Source organism: Phymastichus coffea, unplaced genomic scaffold (assembly GCF_024137745.1).
Source record: "Phymastichus coffea isolate CEN01 unplaced genomic scaffold, Cenicafe_Pcof_1.1 PCOF00006, whole genome shotgun sequence".
Classification (NCBI taxonomy): Eukaryota; Metazoa; Arthropoda; class Insecta; order Hymenoptera; family Eulophidae; genus Phymastichus; species Phymastichus coffea.
In genome coordinates, this window is record NW_026706817.1 from 4,787,583 (window position 1) to 4,809,853 (window position 22,271).

At 38.8% G+C, this 22,271-nt stretch overlaps 1 protein-coding gene across 2 annotated transcripts in view; it reads right to left on the reverse strand.

Annotated features, from left to right (window-relative positions):
• LOC131668316 (actin-histidine N-methyltransferase) overlaps positions 1-22,271 on the reverse strand; it is a 572,960-nt gene that overhangs the window by 546,205 nt on the left and 4,484 nt on the right. Inside the window, exon 2 of one of the 2 annotated variants that reach the window (XM_058942395.1) lies at positions 9,236-9,308. The exons of the other annotated variant lie outside the window; for it this stretch is intronic. The gene's annotated coding sequence lies outside the window, so the exon portion shown is untranslated. The remainder of the gene's footprint in view (positions 1-9,235; positions 9,309-22,271) is intronic. 2 annotated transcript variants of the gene reach the window in all.

Genomic DNA, 22,271 nt, shown 5'->3' on the forward strand with positions numbered 1-22,271 from the left:
AGTAGGTCATGGATTGTAAAATGGTAATCATCCAGGAACATAAAAGTAGAAAGAAAGAAGTAGAGAATTAGAAAAAATCACTATTAAAACGAATGGAGTAAGAGGAAATTAGTTAGTCTATAGAAAACAACTGAGCAAGCAATTAATATAATCCAGTAAAAAATGTACGCTCAGTGTTTCCATCAAACTCATAAGTGAAAGAGGATTTTACCACGGTTTTCTCTTTAACTTTTTCTCTTTAAAGAGAAAAAAAATGTTAAAGTTTGCTAAACAAATATTTTGTTTACCAAAAACCATGCACTTTACGAAAGTTTTTCTGAGAATAGAAATATCTTAAAAACAAACAAAGAACGCTCTCAAATTATTTCAAAATTTTCCGACATAATTTTAAAATTTTCAATTCAGAGACTTTGCCGAAATCCCAAAATTTTCTCGGATGATTCTGAAAAAATTTGAGAGTATTTTATAACTAATTCTAAGACATTTTTGTTCTTTAAAAATTTTCATGAAAATCTATAGTATTCGAGAAAAAAATTTGTAAAGTTTTAGATAAATATTTTCACTTCGGCCGCCATTTTGTTTATACGAAAAATTTTCATATCCGGAGAACCATAGTAACTTGTAGTTAAAACCTCGAGGCCGCGATCTATAAGGGTTTTAGGCATTAAAAAAAATGCTTAGGGAACGAAAAGTCGATTTAAAAAAAAAATTAAATCAGAAAATCATGTTTTTTTTATTTATTTTTGATTTTTGGACCGTAAAAGTTTTTCAGCGACAATTTTAACCAGCATCATTGGAAAGAGGACACTCGAAAACATAAGAAACAATGGTTCCTGAATTTTTTCCACGAGAATTCATGACATGAGAATAGTTCAAGCTCAGGTCTCGAAAAACCGTCCTGTGAGCGTTAATGGGTTAAGTAGTATCTAGCAGTAGGAAAGAAATAAAAATTAGAGTTTTATAGCTAGACTAGTGATTAAGCTCCCGGTTTGAAAGGTAGAATAAAATAAAGGGGACTTAGTTGCCAGTAAGACAGCATCGTGTCAACTAGTTTTGTGTCTGTGTCTCTATAAGTAATTGTATAATATGTTCGTGAGTAGGGTCTTGCAAAAGTTGGAAGAAGTTTATAGGGAAAATCACGGATTTGTGATCCCTTAAACTTCTTCAACAGTCCGGAACCATACGACAACGTGGTTTTACCAGAAATGTATCGACAAGGAATCACCTTGTGGTTAAACAGCGAAGCAGTGAAAATGGGGCGACCATCCAGAGCGGGTAACCCTACAAATCAAGCCCAAGTCTTAGGGCAGATTTGCTAAGAGCTGCGAAGACTACCGAAAGGTATCGGAGGATTGCGCTCGTATGATAGGATACGACCTAATCCTACCGCTAGTACCCAGACCAGATATAACGAATAAGCAGCTTCGAATTATCATGAAAAGGTGGCAGTTAAGATACGAAAATAATCAGTTACAATATGTAGAGTATGTTCCTCGATCACCGGATGAATGTAAGAGAGAAGATATGCAAGTATGGATAGGCTATCTTGTAGCATATTTTCATGGAGAAAGAATAGAACGCGGAAGAACATACGCCGAATTTTTACATTCGCCTTATGGAGGTACAGGTTTTGCGGACCTATTAACGTTTGACAACTGTGTGTAGTGCTCCCGGCCTCTACCTGTGTGGCGTTTTTGTAAGCTGTGCATTTTGAAATACTTAAGCCACGGACCAAAAAATATTTTTCTCATCTGTTGGGAATGCTGGTCAACTGCCCATCAGAATGCCCTTCAACCTGGAGAAAAGTGCCGTATATGTAAATCTGGCACCATAGGAGAAGAAATATTTTTAAGAAGATTAAATGTAGTGTGGAGTGGTGATTTCTTGCCTTTTGAAAATTAGAGACTTTATGTTAAGTAGTGCTTCGAAGTGTTTCTCTTTCAAACATATATATGTGTAAAATTACCTTGTGTTTAGTACGTAGTATTTATTGTAACTTCGTTATGTGCAAAGTATAAGTATAAGTATATTATCTTTCTTTTAAATAAGTATTTCTACCCACCAGGTTCTTTCTCATTTTAAAATATGTTTTTTTAACTCTTCTTTTCTTCTTTTTACATTCCTTGTCCCACCACATTTTTTCTCCTAACCTATATTTTTTGCACTTGATTTCCTTTTTAACTACAGCGTTTTTTTACAATATGTCTAATACCGTATCAGATTTTCTAAACCGAGTCCGAGTCCGCAGTCTTAAATTTTACGCATAAATCCTCAGCCGCCTGTCAAAAACACACAATATCTTCTTCCGCCCAAGTTGTTATTGTCTCACTCGCCAACTCCAAAGCTGTACAAACTTCGTTCAGCTCCAGGCTAAGGGGCATGTGGTCCGAGTCCGCTCTACCCCCTACTTCAAAAATTTTAACCCAATCTAAAGCATAAATATTAACTAACCCATAATCAATTACCGTACTCCCCCTCCCCCCTATATATGTAAATTCCCCACCCTCATCCCCCTCAAAACACCCATTAAGCATATATAGACCGTTATTTTCTATTACCTTCAGGAATTGTCTTCCTTCGTTTCCAATTACCGTATCCTTACTTTTTCTTTAAATCAACTCACCCTGGTCCCTCCCTACAAAACTGCCTAGATTACCCGTTTTGATATTAAAATCACCACCTATTAGAACCTTCACTCTTTCAACGAACTCATACTTCTCTATAAATTCTCAAGCCTCCTTTAAATCACCGGAATTGTATACACCGACCATACATTTACAATATTATCATTATAATTATTATAGCTGCCGTATTTTATCTTGAAACTACTAATTACAATATTATTTTCAACCAATACATTCCATAGACCTTCCTCATCCAGCCAATTCTTACTTACACCTAGAAGAAAACCGCCTTTTGCTCTGCCTTTCTAATTCTCTCTGACTACGGCTATACATTTCCATATAAATTTGTTTGACAGCTTACGGTGAAAGCTTTCCCAATTCTTTTCTTCTAACCATATTTCGCACAAGCTAATAAAATCATACCTATATATATAGTTCCAGAAGTCTTTGTCTTTATTTAAAACGTCTGCTCAATTCCAAAAAATTAGCTTTCTATTTACATCATTATCATTATAAACGCTTCTATTACCTACACTCTATTCATCTGAAGTCTGTAACCTTCTTCTAGGCCCTATTGAAAAGATTTTTCTATATTCCTGCTGACTCCTTGCTACATATTCACCTTCTTCCTATGCTCGGTTTCTTCGCCCTACTCTTCATTTACATACCTTGTCCTCAGTCCATTCGTCTGAAAACTGCCATCCTTTGGAAGTGCAACGCTGCCGAAGATCTTATCGTATATTCCCTCAGCCGCCATCTCACCAAGCCACTTATACCATCTATTGTTAATCCAAAAACCTCCAAGACCGCACCTTATTTGCGCACCAGTCACTTTCTTACTTTTTACCCATCTTGCTACACTTTCTTTCCTTTTCCTATCTTCGTAGCTGAGGTCATTTTCGATCAAAATCTTCGAACCCTTTAGTTTGTACTTGTTCTTCCAAATCAAATCTTTGTCTTCCTTATTTCCACATCTAGGTATATATACACTACCGCTTTTGCTTACTTGTAATATCTTCACCTCAACGCCTAGCATTTCTTTAATAAACCTATTTAAACCAATATGCCATTCGCCGATTAGATACAGGCTTCTAAAAACCACGTTATCTTGCCTATCCATCTCATTTTGCCATTTAACTAACCTTCTCATTGCTATCGTCCCTATACTACTAGCTATATTGCCTTCGTTTCTTAAATTATTTGTTCTGCGCGAGGAAACTGTATTACCGATTAACTTTTCGAATCCATCAAATCTAATACACATTTTTAACCTAAATTCCAGCCATTCGTTTTCCAGTCTCTCCATTTTTTTTTATTTAAATCTATTTCCAATGCTGAGGCCTGCAATGGCTCGGTCGGTAGGGCGACGGACTCGCACCCGGTAGGCCCGGGTTCGATTTCCAGTCCCTGCTGATTGATACAAGTACCACTGAAAAAAGTTTCATATGCTTTGTTCTCAAATACATTGCAAGCCTCCGTCGCTGATTAGCACTGATGGAGCATAAATAGAGCGAAGTTAAATAAAAAAAAAAAATATTTCCAATGCTTTAATCTCTACTTTATTTTTTTCTTCCGTAACGTTTTCTTACCTAAATCTTTTTAAGTTCCGTCTCCATCCTTTCTTCTATATTTGCCCTTTCTACAATAAGCGCCTCCCTCTCATTATTCATAGCTTCTTTCAATTTTCCTATCTTTAACATTAAACCTTCGCATCCTCGGCATTCTAATACTTTTTCTTTATTATCAAATTTCACTACATTCCCAAAACTCTCTGTAATCGGCACCTGTTTATTTCTGGGCGCGCCGGTTTTTCACGCTTTGACTGTCTAGAGCCTTTTAGTCCCCCCCCCCCCCCCTCCCCCCGATTCCGCAATGCCGTTAATGTTTTTTTCATACGCACTCATCTCGCTTTTCTCACCTCTATTGCTACTTCTCTTAGTGCCTATCACTTTTCTATCTTCCTTTTCCTTAACTTTTGCATACATTTTTGCCAATTTATGCAATTTTCAGTTCCACCTACCTAACTAACTACCCTAACCTCTACGCACGCACAACTTTTCACTACAGATCACATCCACGCCCTGCGCGACGGCACATGCGGTCACGTTTTATAATCAACGCACGCAGCTTTACAATAAAACAGTATAATTGTTATACCAAACACTGAAATATCCAATTACAGAAACAAATACCACGGAGCTTCCTTACATGCGACTATTCACACTCGCGTCACCTGACCAAGTCTCCAGGTGCATATATGAATGGGAGTAAGGATCACGATATTCATGAATTTTTTCCTGCAGTACCACCTGGATATAAAATTATCGAAGTTCCTTCAAATGTGATTTATCTTCCAGTTACCGTAAAGTGTATAGATAATTTACAATTACGCATCGTTGACCAAGACGGAAATTTAATAAACTTTCGAGGTGAAGTGATAACAATTAGATTACATCTGAAAAGTACATGATGGGAATCGTTTACAATTTAAACAATAGTGGTGGCTATATAAGCAGTAAAATATACAAACCGACCATCAGTCGTCGATTGAAAATAAAAGCGATTACACGGCAAATTCTGAGTGTCAATCGTCATCGAAAAGCGAAAGGATTGACACATCAAAGCATAAAGTTCCTAAAAAGTCTCGGCTTAAAAGTAATTTCTGGTGGAAAGTAACTTGCATTATTTTTTGCTGCTTTCAACAAAATAATGGAGAACGTTCTAGAAATACAGCCACCTGTCACCTTTGATGAATCTTTGGCTCATTATGAGATTCATACTCATCAACCGTACATCTTTCAAAAATAGCGATGAAATTCGCATATCAATCCAACATCAAGACCTGTGTCTTTTACCATCTCGTAGCTCATTGCGTATTTATGGTAGATTGTGCGATAATAAGAATGCTGTCTTAACGAATACTCTATATACGCCATCTGTCACTTGTTTGAGGAAATTAGGTATGAGCTAAATGCGATAGAAATTGATAAACGTAAAAACGTAGGTCTAACAACTATTATGAAAAATTGGCTATCACTTAATCCAAGTCAAAATTGGATTGCTGAAAATGCCGGATAACAGAAAATGATCAAAAAATAATCAACGACGAAGGATATTTCGATGTCACTATTCCTTTAAGTTCATTCTCGGATTTGCTAAAGATTATCACAGAGTATACTGGTAAACATGAAATATGAACTAATTTTCACACGATCGAGCAGTGATTTAAATGCAGTTATCCAAACAATAAAATTAGTGGAACTAGAAACAATCATCGAAAAGTTCAAGATCGATATAACACGCATCGAATGGCTTATGCCATACGTTACTGCATCGAATACACAAAAAATTCGTCTACTTGATTTTCTGAAAAGAGAAAGAAGCATTTCAATGAGTTTTCGTAGTTGGGAATTATATGAGTATCCAATGCTACCTACGAACACAAGTCATGCATGGACAGTCAAAACTGCAACTCAACTGGAAAAACCACGATATGTCATCTTAGCTTTACAAACTAAACGAAAAAATATTTCAACAGTTATTGCAAGCGTATTCGATCATTGCAACATTAGTAACGTGAAACTTTTCCTCAACTCTCAGTGTTATCCGTATGGTAATCTTAATATTGTCATAAATAAGCATCAGTTTGCAATGTTATATGACATGTAAGCCAATTTCCAGAAGGCATATTACGGTAAAGACGCTGAACCGATGCTAAAATAATCTACCTTCATAAAACAAGTACCACTCATTGTCATTGATTGCTTTAAACAAAATGAGACATTGAAGAACTCTGCAGTAGATGTACGCTTGGAGTTTGAAACAAGGGAAAATATTTCTGAAGGAACTTCAGCGTATTGTCTCATTTTACATGATCGCATCGTTCAATACAATCCAATAAGTGGGAATGTGAAGAAACTTATTTAGGGAGTGGAGATCGATGTAGTAAAGAGATGACTCTTCCCTCAAGCAGCTCAGTAGGAGCCAGAATGGAGTACGTAGTGGATAATGCAAGGTTTCATGATGCCTGGCAATACGTATGCCTTAAAGAAGCTAGAGATACTTCCACTTAACTGCGACGAATAATCACTCGTACGATTATTCAAACCTCCGTTTCCATGGCGAAAACTAACTGAAAAATGTAAGCGTTATAATCTTTGGATGGAAATCTACTACCATGGATTAGAATGAAAATTTGGTGATTTCAAGTACTACTGTGGGCAAAAAGTAAGGTGAATTTTCAATTTAAACTTCGCGGGCTTAACATTTCGGGCTAGTTCTTTTTTTCTTGAGTTGGTAGGACTGCGAATGACATCTGGGACAAATTTCATGTCAATGTCATCATCAGTAATATATTTACGCTTGTGTTTACCAAACGACCAAGAGTGCATGTTTCGATTTTTACAATGTCTGATTTAATTGAGCAAAGAAGTGCCATCAAATTTTGTTTGCGGAATGAAATTTCGGCTGCGGAAACGTTGAGGATGTTGTGGAAGGCCTTTGGTGATTCTACCATGTCGCAGAAAAATGTTTATAAGTGGTACAAAGACTTCAAAGAGGGTCGAGAACGTGTTGATGACTTGGAGCGCTCCGGACGACCATCGACGTCAACAGATGACCAACACGTCAATAAAGTGAAGGAATTAGTGCTCGAAAATCGTCGGTTGACTGTTAGAGACCTTACTGATATGATCGGAATATCAGAAGGATCTGTGAAAACAATTTTGAAAGACCATTTGGGCCTACGAAAAGTCAAATCTCGTTTGGTACCGAAAACGCTCAATTTCTTGCAAAAAATTCGCCAAAAATTCGACGCATATCGTTCCGCAACCACCGTATTCGCCTGATTTGGCTCCGTGTGACTTCTGGCTATTCCCAAAACTCAAGAGACCACTCCGGGGAACGCGTTTCGAGTCGATTGAGGAGATAAGAGCTGAATCGAAGAAGGCGCTGATGGCTATACCGGAAAGGGACTATTTGGCATGTTTCGAGGATTGGAAAAAACGTTGGCATAAGTGTATTTTATCGGGAGGGGATTACTTCGAAGGGGATGACATTGATGTAGAAGAATAAATAAAGATTTTTCATTTTACAAACAAATTCACCTTACTTTTTGCCCACAGTAGTACAAAAAGCAAAAATTCATCATCACAGATACGCTCAAAGGTGCTACGAAAATTTTTGTTTTCAGTGGTTAGAACGATATGACCTCAAAGTTTTCGACTTGAATGATATTCCCCTTTTGAAAATATGAAATCAGTTACTGTGTGTCCCAATCATAACGGTAAATACGTAACGACGAGCGCACATCAAAATGTCAAATTTATGAAAAAGTTTTACTTAAATGGTTGCTGCATGGATTGGGAAGAGAGCGATAAAATTAGTGAAAGATTTCTATAAATATTCTTTAATGTAAATGACTTGTAGAATAAGATTTAATTTTTAAATAAAACAAATTTTATTTAAGAAAAAACAATGTGTATATTTACTATTACCCCCTCCCCCCTCTACTCCACTATTTCATGAATTAATAATCAGTACATATGCATATATCAAAAACAATGTATATGAATATATGCATTCAAATACACACACACACACATACACTCACGATAACGCGTGATCTTAAAATACGTGCACGCATACGGCTGAACTCGCGGCGGGGGGTAGTCCAGTCGTTTTTTGGTTATGTGTACTTAATATACGTAATAAGAGCTACCAAGAGCTAAAAACAGCCGTGGCTCATTTGCTAGAGGCTACGGTCTATCGATCCATAGAACGCGAGGTCGATTCGCCGTGGTGTCGGCTTATTTTTTTCACTGAGCTAAATCTGTGCATTATACGTAAATCAATTGCGTCGAATTAATTAAATTCAATTAAATATAAATTTATTTAATATTTAAAACGCATTTCACATTGGGCGGGCGGGGGGAAGGGACTCTTGCGCATGATCTAACAGTGCTGATCTGATAGCTCATACGCTTCAGATCACTGAAGGAGGAGGGGGCGGCGGTGGGGGCGCCTGATCTAAGAGTGCTGATCTCGTAGATCTCAGGAGGAGAGGAGGCAGCGACAGGGCGCTTGATCTAAGAGTGCTGATGTCATAGATCGTGCACTTCGGATCACTGATCTGAGGTGCCCTTGATCTGAGGCCCCCCTGATCTGTGGCCTCTCTAGTTTATCTAATTCCAGATTTAAGGAAAAAATCTCTATTCTCCCGGAAAACAATGAGTGTTACATATCTTTCCCAAAAGAAGTTGCAAATAGTCGGATCAGCTTTCGATTCATCAAATCCTTCCAATTTATGCCCTCATCTCTAGATATGTTGGCATCTTACTTACTTTACATGGATATTGTACAGCAAGAATTTGAGAAAGATAATTATACTGTCGTCAAAATCAATTTATTCAAGAGAAAAGGACTTTTTCCAAACGAATATATTCAAAATTGAATTCGTCAAACTGAGACAGCAGAGTTTCCTTCCATGGAAAAATTTCATAGTTAATTGATATATAGTCATATTTCTGCTAAAGACTGAGCATGTACAAAACGTTTGGAATATTTTTGGCACCATGTGAAAAAAGATTTAGGATTGTATTCTGAATACATACCAGCTCGATCCAGCACATTATTACACTACTCCTGGATTGACGAGGAACACAATGCACAAATGTTACGCTTGAACTGTTAACAGATATAGTTATGTTTTTATGCATTCAAAAACGTATTCATAGAGGTATTAGTTAATGCTATCATAGATTTTCAAAGGCAAATGATTTTGGGAAAAGAATTCAACGAGAATGAGTTAATTAAAATTTTAATGTATTATGACATGAATAACCTTTACGGTTGGGTGACGGCTCAACCGCTACCATAGCGATGAGGAATTCAAATAGGTCTGAAATAAAGACAAGCCAAATTTTTTTCAATTTCACCAATGACGGTAACGTTGGCTATATTTTAGAAATAGATCTACAGTATCTGCAAGAGCTACATGATGATCATAAAGACCTTCCTCTTTGTCCTGAACATGCTAAACCGCCTGGATCAAAGAGGAAAAACTTTTGACAACGCTTTATGATAAAGAACCATACGTTATTCATTATACAGCATTAAAACAAGCTTAGAATGCTAGAATTCAAATAATAACTATGGCTCAAACCTTATGTAGATTTAAATGCAGAAAAAAGGAAACAGGCTAAAAATGAGTTTAAAAAATTATTTTACAAGCTTATGATTGATGCAGTATATGGCAAAATGATGGAGGTGGAAAGGAAAAAAAAGATGTCAAACAAACAAATAAATCGGTAGGATAGTTAATATGGCGCTAAAGCACAAATTGCACAGCCTAATTTTCATGGTACTTCCGTCTTTTATGAAAGTTTAGCTGCAGTACAATTATTGTGGACAACTATCAATATTAGAAAATCCATATACGTTCGACTGTGTATACTAGATCTTCAAAAAATATTAGTCTATGACTTTTACTATAGATATATAAAGCGACGAATTCATAAAAAAACTCTGCTCATGAAATTTGGATAAAACTAAGCAGACTTCACAAAGAAAATTCAGTCTCGAACAAAATAAGACTACTCCAGAAATTTCATGCGTCAAAGATAGAGAAGAAAGAATCAGTAACAACGTACGTCAGACATAAACAGCATATTGCTAAGCAGCTCGGCAATCTGAAAGATAAGATCTGCGATGTATCCGTCATGGCCAGTATCCTCAGAAGACAACCGCGAAATTTCGACTCCTTTGTAACAGCATGGGAGAGTGTGACTAAAGAAAAATAGACACTTGACCAGCTGCACGACAGATTGTTGAAATAGGAAAGGAGAGTTGATGACAAAGTCAAAGCGAAGATGGGAATCGGCGCGCTCATCGCATCGATCAGCAGATAGCGAGGCACGAGAAAAGACAACTTGGGGAAGGACTGTTTTAACTGCAATAAGGTAAGTCATATTGCACGTGATTGCAAACAGCTTAAAAAAAATCGATGAAGATGCCAATATGGACGACAAAGCGGGAATCATCAACACGGCATGAAAGACTCTTCCACCGGAAATGCGACCACGGTGATGCAACACTGCTACGCACGCGCAGACACTCAATTTTCAGGTGTTTTTGTCATAACAACAGTGGACTCTGTCCCAACTGAAAGAGCCGAGACCAACGCTACCAGTCAGATCCGAGAAGCTGCAGAACGATCGAATAGAGGGATCTCTGGCTAACGGACAATGGCGCCACGCGCTACGTTACTTTTCGTCAAGACTGGCTTACCGATGCAGTGGATAGAGGAGGCGTCGAGGTGGTCATGGGAAATAACGAGGAGCGAAAAGTGAAAACCATCAGAGACTTCACAATCAAGCGACTTATAAAAGGATATGGGTCGACGGCACAATCAAGAATATGCTTTACGTGCCGACAATTAAGAAGAATCTATTTTCAGTCAGTGAAGCTACACGTCAAGGATTGAAAGTGATCTTCAACAAAGATACCGTTGAAGTACAAACGCAATATGGAGAGAGGATTGCTGAAGGCGCCAAGTAGAGGGAGGATTAATAAGTCTTTACAAAATCCAAGAGATGGCGCTCGTCACGCTTAAATTATGATGTTTTTGGCAAGTAATACTACTAACTAAATACCGTACAAAGGTGGAGCTCGATTCATTAAGTCGTTTTTTTGTGAGCGTTGGTTGAACAAAAAGTTATTGCTTTATTTGAAAAATGGAAAAAATAGAATTTTGAGCGGTGATAAAACATTTTCATTTGAAAGGCATACTCGTACACCAAAAGAAATCACAGTTGAGTTGAACGCCGTTCATGGCAAGTCTGCTTCTGTGTTTAAGAGTGTTTATAACTGGGTAAATGAATTTAAACGCGGCCGTACAACAACAAAAGATGAGCCTCGTTCAGGACGCCCCGTAGAAGTGAGTACGCCCGAAATGGTAACAAAATCCATGATATGGTGTTGAATGATAGAAGATTAAAATTACAAGAATTAGTTTATGCTACACGGGTATCAATGTGTATAATCATTTCAATTTTGCATGAAAAATTGGGGATGAAAAAAATATCAGCAAGATGGGTGCTGCGTTTTCTCACTGTTGAAAACAAATGAACCCGCATTGTCACCTCGGAGGCTCTTTTGGCACGATCACGTCGTAATCCGGAAGACTTTTGGCGTCGACTCGTAACTGTAGACGAAACATGGGTACACCACTACACTCCTGAAACCAAAGAACAGTCCAAACAAAGGATTACCACAGGAGAACCAGCCCTAAAGAAGGCAAAGACAGTAAAGTCAGCTGGCAAGATAATGGCCAAGGTTTTCTGGGATGCGTATGGAATCATCTACATGGACTACTTGGAAAAGGGCCAGACGATCAATAGACAATATTATGCGTCATTATTAGGTTAGCTGAAAGAAAAAATCAGAGAAAAACGTCCTCACTTGAACAAAAAAAATGCCTCTTTCTTCAAGACAATGCTCGAGTTCACACGTGTGCAGTTTCGATGGCAAAAATTAACGATTTAAAGTTTGAATTAATTGACCATCCACTATATTCGCCTGATTTGGCTCGCAGTGACATTTTCTTATTTCCTAACCTCAAAAAATGGCTTACCGGACAACGATTCACGTCGAATGAAGAAGTCATCGCCGAAATAAATGCCTATTTTGAGGGTTTTTAGAAATCATATTTTTCTGATGGCTTAAAAAAACTGGAAGGCCGTTTAATAATATGTATCGACCTTCAAAGAGATTATGTTGAAAAATAAAAAAAAATTACATACGCAAAACTTTTTTTTCCTTCTTCTTGTAAAGACTTATTGACCCTCCCCCCTCATATTACCGTTACATAAGTGTTTGTTTCTTAACCCTTTCGTGCATATAAGTGTTACAGCTATGGTGCGAGGAAACTGTTTTATTTCATAGGGTCCCGAGCCGCGCTAAATTCGAATCCACGGTCTGATTTTGAAAATTTAAGATGGCGGATCTAATATGGCGGACAAGAAAGTCAAAAAATCGAGATTTTCTGGAACGAATAATTATACTGTACTCTGTGTCGATAAAACGAAAACAGGAATACAGTTCTATGTGAGATTTTTCGAAAATTATATAAAATAGGAATTCTCATATCACCGGTCAGGCTGAGGATCAATTGAATTATCAGCTGTATAGCCTTAACTCTATTAGTTTCAATGATGATTTGACTTACTTCCACTCAACACCACGTGACGGTTGGAGTTCGGACTTTGATGAGTTCTTTATTTTTTTTTACTTTTTGAAATTTGTATATTTTTTCCCCTTCGTTTTTGAAATTATCGTTAGAAAAAGATTCAGAGATTGTCGTCAGTTTGAGTATACTCAAAATAACATGGATATATGAGAGGCCTGCAATGGCTCGGTCGGTAGGGCGACGGACTCGCACCCGGTAGGCCCGGGTTCGATTCCCAGTTCCTGCTGATACAAGCACCTGTGAAAAAAGTTTCATGTGCTTTGTTCTCAAACACATTGCAAGCCTCCGTCGCTAATTAGCACTGATGGAGCATAAATAGAGCGACGTTAAAATAAAAAAAAAAAAAAAAAAAAAAAAAAACATGGATATATCCATATTATTGCTTTTCATTCATATTTTCTTTCATCTCTTGCTTTTCCAGTATAGACCTCAGATTTGACCACGTAACCTGTAGATGAGTCAGCCAAACACCAGACTTTGAACCCACGTTTTATTGGCTTCATTGGCACACACACACACACACACACACACACACACACACACACACACACACACACACACACACACACACACACACACGCACGCGCGCGCGCGTACTAATTAAAAGAGGACTGTCCCGTCAAGGGGATCATTGACTCATCTACAGAAACGGTCCTTAAGGTATTATAACTCTTATTACTTGTTTGGTTGATATGGTCTATCAACGGTCTGATTATGTGGAGCTTGTCGTAGTTTGGATCAGTTCTTGGGAGCATAGAATCATTATCATTACAATGTATCATTTCCGTCAGCTTAAAAAATGGAGTATAAGGCAACACAATCAACTTTGAGAAATGGATCTAAACTCCAATAATTTCTTACTCTTTACAATTTATGAATACCCATCAGAATCCACATCCTAAGAGAGCTGAAACTTCTTCATTATTCGTATCATGCCAATTCTTACTCTTTTTTTGAAATGCATATTTATTAGTCTCAGTTACTAGACTGTATAGAAGCGAAGTCGTGAAAATTTCAGAAAACAAAAATGATTCAACATTTTTCTTCGGTATTGAAAGTATGATGATAGTTGAAGGTGAATCAAAAAAGTCCCAATCTACACCAGAATTGGCTACATTTTGAGTCCATTCTGAACTCAAAGAATCACTGTCATTATTTTCTGAGTCATTTAATTCTGATGAATCACATTCATCTACATCGTCAATGGATTTGAGGAGAATGATCGAGTACGCGAAACTTGGATAAATAAATATTTATTTTTTCGTTGCTATTCAGTTAGCTGTCAGAATTGCGACTGCAGAAAAAAATGTAGAGAAAACAAAATGATGTACAAATAACAAAAATGTGCTGCAACGACAATTTCACACGAGAACGCGGAATTCGGCTGTTCGTCGCGTTCGCCACACTACCCCCTTGCGAAGTGATGATGATCAGGTTTGGAAACGGACGGGAAGTCGAACTCGTCTTCCAGAACGGGTTATGACTTCATGCTTTGATGATGGTGGTACGGGCGGTGGCGTTAATGGAGGCGGATGAGTTGGAGGTGGCATCGCAACAGGTGTAAGCGTAGATGCAGGTGGTGGAGGTGGTTCATCGTCGTTCAAAATAAAAGCTGGGACAACTCTGTCAATAGTAACTGTGTTGGGTATATTGTTAATTTTGAGAGTCATGTTTTTGTCGTCTCTGTCGATTATTTCGTATGGTCCTCGATATGGTTGCTGAAGAGATCGTCGTTCAGGCCCTTCGCGCAAAAATACATGCGTACAGCGCTCGAGTTCCTTGAAGATGAAAGTTCCTGGTTTAGAATGCCTTGATGCTGACGTCGGTCTGAGGCGAGCCATGTGCTCTCGAAGAGCGGCAAGGAAAACTGGCATATCTTCAGCACTTGGAGCTTGGGCTGTCAACATCTCTCCTGGGAGACGCAGAGGTTCACCGTAGACAAGTTCAGCAGAAGAAGACCCTATATCGACCTTGAATGCGGAACGAATACCAAGGAGGACAAGCGGAAGAGCTTCAATCCAGTCGACGTCAGCATGAGCCATAATTGCAGCCTTGAGAGGTCGATGAAGACACTCGACCTGCCCGTTGGCTGAAGGATGCCAACTGGTGGTGTGCTTGTGCTTGATTCCGAAATAATCCTTGAAAACACGAAACAAAAATGATGTGAACTGTGAGCCCCTGTCGGATGTTACGATTTGAGGACAGCCAAAACGAGAAATCCAACAATTGAGGAAAGCCTCAGCGACGGATTCAGCAGTGATGCTCTGGAGAGGGTACACTTCGGGCCATCGAGTGAAACGATCGACGATTGTTAAGCAATACCTAAAAGAGCGAACGAGAGGTAAAGGACCAATGAGATCGACGTGTACGTGCGAAAAGCGATGAGATGGAAGATCGAAAGTGCCAATAGGCGATTTCACGTGGCGTGAAATCTTAGAGCGCTGACAATCCAAACAGGCTCGAGCCCAGTTGCGACAATCCTTTCGCAAGGAAGGCCAAACAAAGCGATCGCTAATCAGTTTAACGGTCGTATTGGCACCAGGATGGCTTAAGTTGTGGAGCTGCTCGAAAACCTGACGACGAAACGGAGCCGATATAAAAGGTCTTGACCTACCGGTAGACACGTCACAGTATACAGATGTACGGGATCCAAGAATTTCAATCTTCTTGAGTTGAAGAGAAGTAGGTTGGTTGAGAAAAGTCTTGAGCTCTTCATCGTTTTCTTGAACTTTCGCCAGTGCTTCGTAATTCAATGGTTTAGAGATTGCCTCGACGCGAGAGAGAGTGTCTGCTACAATGTTCTTCATCCCACTGATATGCTGGATATCCGTAGTGAATTCAGAAATAAAAGCGATCTGATTTCTCTGAACAGGAGGTAACTTATCGCGTTTTTGCTGGAAAACGTAGATCAATGGTTTGTGGTCGGTAAAAATAGTAAAATGATGACCTTCAAGAAAATGTCGAAAATGTTGTGTAGACTCGTAAATAGCAAGAAGTTCCCGGTAGTACGCCGGTAATTCTGCCTGCTTAGCGGTCAATTTCTTGGAGAAAAATGCGAGAGGCTGCCAAGAATCATCAACAAATTGCTGAAGACATCCACCAAGAGCAAAGTTTGAAACATCGGTAAAGAGGCCTAAAGGTACACCAAGTCGAGGATGGACCAAAAGAGTTGCCGAGGAGAGGCAGTCTTTGCAAGCTTGAAACGCATTTTCGAGCTCGGTAGTCCACGAAACTTTTTGCGAACCTTTGAGTAACGGTTTGCTGATGGCGTCATGAAGGGGAGCTTCAAATTGAGATGCGTGAGGAATAAATCTACGATAAAAATCCATCATACCAAGGAAACGACGTAAGCCTTCTGCTGTCTGCGGTAGAATAAACTCTTGGATGGCAGCGATGCGTTCTTGAGGAGCTTTGATACCGGCGCCAGTTACGGAATAACCAAGAAAATCGAGTTCCGGCACACCAAATGTACACTTGGAAATGTTCATGACGAGCCCGTAACGAGAAAGACGCTCGAAGAGAATACGTAGATGACGTTTGTGTTCTTCGAGAGAACGAGAAAACCAAGATATCGTCGATGTAGTCGTAGCAAAAGTCTAAACCACGGAGAACTTCATCCATAAAGCGCTGAAAGGTTTGACCAGCATTTCGAAGACCGAACATCATGTAAAGAAATTCGAAAAGACCGAACGGCATAATAATGGCTGTCTTGCAGACGTCATCTTTAAAAATAGGGATTTGATTATAAGCCTTAACAAGATCGATTTTTGAGAAGATAATACAACCGTCTAAATTGCAGGTAAAGTCGTGGATGTGACGGACAGGATAACGATCCGGAATCGTTCGACTATTGAGTTGTCGATAATCGCCACAAGGTCTCCAGTCAGACTTGCCTTTTGGAGCTAAATGTAAGGCTGATGACCAAGAGCTTTCGGAAGGACGAGCAATGCCAGAATCGATCATGTCGTCGAATTGTTTTTTTGCAATCTTGAGTTTGTCCGGAGCCAGACGTCGAGGGGCGTTAGCGACAGGCGGGCCCGGAGTAGTCCGAATGTAATGGACAGTGTTGTGCTTAATTTCGCGATGCCTACCACAAGGACGAGTTAGTTCGGGAAATTCAGCAAGGATAGCTGAAAATTCGGGTGAAACAAATATGTCGACAGTTTTCACACTAAGCTGAGAAATCTGCTGAATGTGTGCGTCCGCTCGTAAGCCGGTGGTACCATCGATAAGCAGCTTTGCTCGACAATCAGGAAGCAAATGGAAGTGCGACAGGAAATCAGACCCGATGATTGGGACATCCACGTCAGCGATAACAAACTTCCATTTGAATTCCCTGCGTAAACAAAAATCGAGGTTAACTGGATAAAAACCGTAAGTCTTAATCTTACTGCCATTCGCTGCGATCAAATCGAAATTGTTAACGGAAAGACGTGCGGGGACAAGACGACGAGGATAGCAGCAAATGTCGGAACCGGTGTCGACCAAGAAGTTGCGTTTGGAAGTCCGATCTGTGACGAAGAGACGGCTCCCAGGAGATAAACAGTTCGACGCCGTCCTTACGAACTGCCGTTGGCGTTTTCCGGCTTCCAACTGCATGGAGTAATGCATTTCTTCGCCCTTTCCTGGAACTTGTGATGATACCAGCAGAGGCGTGAAGAATCCGAGCCCGAGTCTTGCCTAGACTGGCTGCGTTGACGTCGTCCACGACTGTTGCTGCGATTCTTATTTCTGCGAGAATCACGCGTCGAAAGCTCTGTGACTTGTTTGGTCAGAGACTCGATGGCGCAAATCAGCGCGCTATGCGACGACTCTTGCTCGACGGAAGTTGACGACGATGCAGCTCTGATGGATAGAGGAGTTGCCGGTGATACCTCGATAATTTTGTCAGCGATATCAGATTGATTATCGAGGGTCAAAGCAGGTTGGGCAGTTATTTGCGCAGTGATGATCGCCTGGACGTAAGACGGAAGGCGCTGGAGCCAAAATTGACGCAAAAGGTTGTCCGGAATGATCGTCGTGCCAATGAGCGTGCGAAGATAGCGAAGGAACTGCGAAGGTTTACGGTCGCCAAGTTCCTCCTCACTGATCAGACGCTTCACACGCTGCTCTTCTGAAGCAGACAGACGCTCAATTAGTTTACTGCGTAAATATGTATATGGAGTCTCGTTAGGAGGATTGCTTATGATATCTTCGACTTCCACAGCAACGCGCGTTTCCAATTGCGGAACAACATAATGAAATTTTGTTACTTCGTTGTGGATGTTGTTAGCCTGGGCGAGCGCACCGCCTGCTGTGAGGCCTGCTGCAAGCGCTCCATTCTGCTGCTGCTGCTGCTGTTGTTGCTGCTGCTGTTGGGCGAGTTGCTGAACGAGTCGCTCGTTGTCGGCACGAAGTTGATCGAGTTGCGCACGAATGTTGGCTTCTTCAACCTCGTCATCACGTGGCAATACCATTTTTCTTCTTTTTAGTATATATTTTTTGTAGTCGGGGTCACCAATGAGGAGAATGATCGAGTACGCGAAACTTGGATAAATAAATATTTATTTTTTCGTTGCTATTCAGTTAGCTGTCAGAATTGCGACTGCAGAAAAAAATGTAGAGAAAACAAAATGATGTACAAATAACAAAAATGTGCTGCAACGACAACTTCACACGAGAACGCGGAATTCGGCTGTTCGTCGCGTTCGCCACAGATTCATCTGAACTAAAATCCGATTCTTCTGGATTAACTGGAAGATTGTCTTTTGTTACGGTCTCCTTAGCCATGTTTATGAAAATATATTCGAAGTTTTTTTTTCGATAAGAACTCAATTTGATGAATTGAAAATTTTAATTGCAACACTGACACTCGTCATTCGTTACAAAAATAATAAAACGTTATGAAATTTCTAAGGATTCCACTTGACACTGAATATTGAAAATGCGAGAGATAATAATTTTCTTTTGAGAGATATATTAGGCACCAAGAGTATCGTCACATTTACTAGTGACAATGCAGTATACGGATAACGAGCGAGTGATTATTGCTAAATAAAATTAGTAAATTTTTTATCCAATAACCGTAAGACGAATTGGACAAAAAGGAAGAAAAATGTTGTACAATAGTCCGAGAAAAATGCGTACTTTAGTTATTCAGTCGAGTTGACGAGAAGCGTAACTATTCAATCAGTTTCCTACTTATATGGCTGCAACGCTTATGTATACGAACGGAACAGACGGCAAAGAGCTCCTGCGTTATTTTCAAAATTTATGAATTTTTTACTCAAGAACTAAGAGAGATATCGAAAAAATACCAAGAACATTTTCTATTTGAGTTTTTACGTAGAATACGAAAAAAATTTGGTTTTTCAAAATCTCGATTTTTTGACATTCCCGTCCGCCATATTGGATCCGCCATCTTGAATTTTCAAAATCGTACCTCGGATTCGGATTTAGTGCGGCTCAGGACCCTATGAAATATAAACAGTTTCCCCGCATCATAGCTGTAACTCTTATTTGCACGAAAGGGTTAAGGTTGGCTTGAACAAAGCGAATGTTGGTACATATAACCTGTAAATTTTGCACAAGTCTCTGGGCAACGTGAACAGCATTGAAGACTCCGGGAAATTCTACCAAGGATGCATTTACGAGAAAGTACAACGGAAGCCAGCAAGGGTCAGTGCAACGAAACAAGATGATTTCAAAGTGGGAGTGCATCTACATGCATATTTGCGGCCCGATATTTAGGTACGAGAGGGGGGATCAATAAGTCTTTACAAAAAGAAGGAACAAAAAGTTTTGTGTATGTAATTTTTCAACATAATCTCCTTGAAGGTCGATACATTTTATTAAACGGCCTTCCAGTTTTTTTAAGCCATCAGAAAAATATAATTTCTGAAAACTCTCAAAATAGGCATTTGTTTCGGCGATGACTTCTTCATTCAATGTGAATCGTTGTCCGGCAAGCCATTTTTTGAGGTTAGGTTATAACTCAAGCATTGTCTTGAACAAAAAGGCATTTTTTTTTGTTCAAGTGAGGACCTTTTTCTTTGATTTTTTCTTTCAGCTAACCGAATAATGACGCATAATACTGTCCAGTGATCGTCTGGTACTTTTCCAAGTAGTCGATGTAGATGATTCCATACGCATCCCAGAAAACCGTGGCCATAATCTTTCCAGCTAACTTTACGGTTTTTACTTTTTCCATTTTTCAAATAAACCAATAACTTTTTGTTCAACCAACGCTCACAAAAAAACAACTTAATGAATCGAGCTGTAACTTTGTACGATATCTAGTTAGTAGTATTGCTTGACAAAAACATCATAATTTAAGCGTGACGAGCGCCATCTTTTGGATTTTGTAAAGACTTATTGATCCCCCTCGTAGTTTGGAGGAACCGAGTAGATGTTCATTATCAAGGATCGCAGATCTGAAGATGCTCAGTGCAGATTATTCGGTGTATATATGTGAAAAATCGAAGTATCTTATGTATCTGGCATTGTCCATCGATGACGGATTGATCATTGGCAAAAGTATGAGAGGTCGGTGAAATGTTGGATGCATTAAAAAGCGAATTCAAGATAAAATCAGATGATACTGATGTGTTCATCGGACTACAAATTTATAGAGATCGAGAAAATCAATTATCTTTTGCAACCTAACATGCTTATGCCAAGAAAGTTGTTACAAATTTCAACATGGAAAATTCAAATTCCATGAGTATGCCTGCAGCATCAGATACAAATTTTATGAGTGAGAACAAGGAAAGTATGCATGAATGACCTTATCGTGAGGCGATAGGAAATCTAATGTTTTTATCAAATGTATCGATACCTATTATGACTTTTATTGTGTATATGTTGAGTCGGCATGTATATAATTATGGAAAGAACCATTGGAAAGCAGTGAAGCGTGTGAGATACATGAATGCAACTGCGAGATTCGGCACATGTAAATTGGGATAATTGACGTGACTTAGGTATGCACTCTGACGCGGATCACGTAAGAGACCGAAATGATCGTAAGGCCATCAGCGGTGGAGTTATGTTTTTGGCATTCGGATCAATATCATGATTTGCACGGGAACAATCCGTTATTTCCTTAAGTACAACCGAGAGACTATGAAGATATAAACTTAAGATATAAGAGAGACTATGAAGATATATTCTGAGGTCGAGTATATATTAGCGCGCTCGATAACGCGTGAAACTATGTGGGTGCACAGATTGATAAGTGAATTTGCAGTTCAACGTGATAAGGCTACAGCCTTATTTATTGATAATAAGAGTGCTATTCAATCAGCAAAATATCCATCTGAAAACAGGAACACAAAGCACATTGTGCTGTATTCCTACTTCATCAGAGAGAAAGCAAAAAGTGGTCAAATTGAGATTTTTTATATTGAAAGCAACTGTCAGCGTACTGATATTTTGACAAAGGTATTACCAAATTAAAATTATTGTAAATTGCGATCAAGGGTAAACATGTACGGGCGAACGTGATATGTTTAATCTGTCGGAGTATTGGAAGTATGATCAAACATGTGTACTTGTGTGGAAGCGATGAAATGTACGTGTGTTGTTGGTTTGATGGGTGGGAGCTATACCCTCTTCGCTTTTTTCCCGGTGAGCAGCGCGCTCGGCGCTAAGTCCGCAGCTAGCCTCACAACCGCTCGTCTCTTACACTTAACGATGTAACCTATTCTGAGGGTTCTAGATTGTTGCTACAATAAACATATTTTATTACTATTTTGTTAATTCTACTGTTTACTTATTGAAGAACCTATAACCTAAAGAATAAATAACAAAAGTATAAGAGTTCTCTATTTAACTGTTTTAGTATGAAAACCTTCTTGATTCTGATATTTCTTTCCGTCATTGTGAATAACAAGGGCTTATCTGCCCATTGAATGAATATATGTCTTTATTACACCATTTACAAAATGCCAAATTTTTACCTTTCTTGCTATCTTGAACCCAAGGAAATGCATCTTCATAGTCTCTCGGGTATGAGGTATTTCTATTGCTGTATGCCATTATATGCTCTAATATAGTTTGAATAATAATTAATTGAAAATATGCAATATTAACAGAAATTTTCCTATCTAAATAAGATATGTTCATTATTCGAAAAATATGAAAAATTAATGATCAAAACAAAATGTTTATTCTTGTTCGTTATTGCGAAAAACAAATGCTATATAAATAGTAGCGACTAACAGATTATCGCTTCAAATCGACGTAACAGTCTATAAAAAATCGTAAAATTCAGTGGCTTCAAGTTTGATATTAAAATTTGTCACACATAACAAATTTTCAATGTTAAGAAATAAAGTTATAAATGTGCTCGCTGCATTAAGATAAAATAATTGAACTTGCGTTTGAATTGTAACTAAGATTTTAATTGTCAACCACTACAA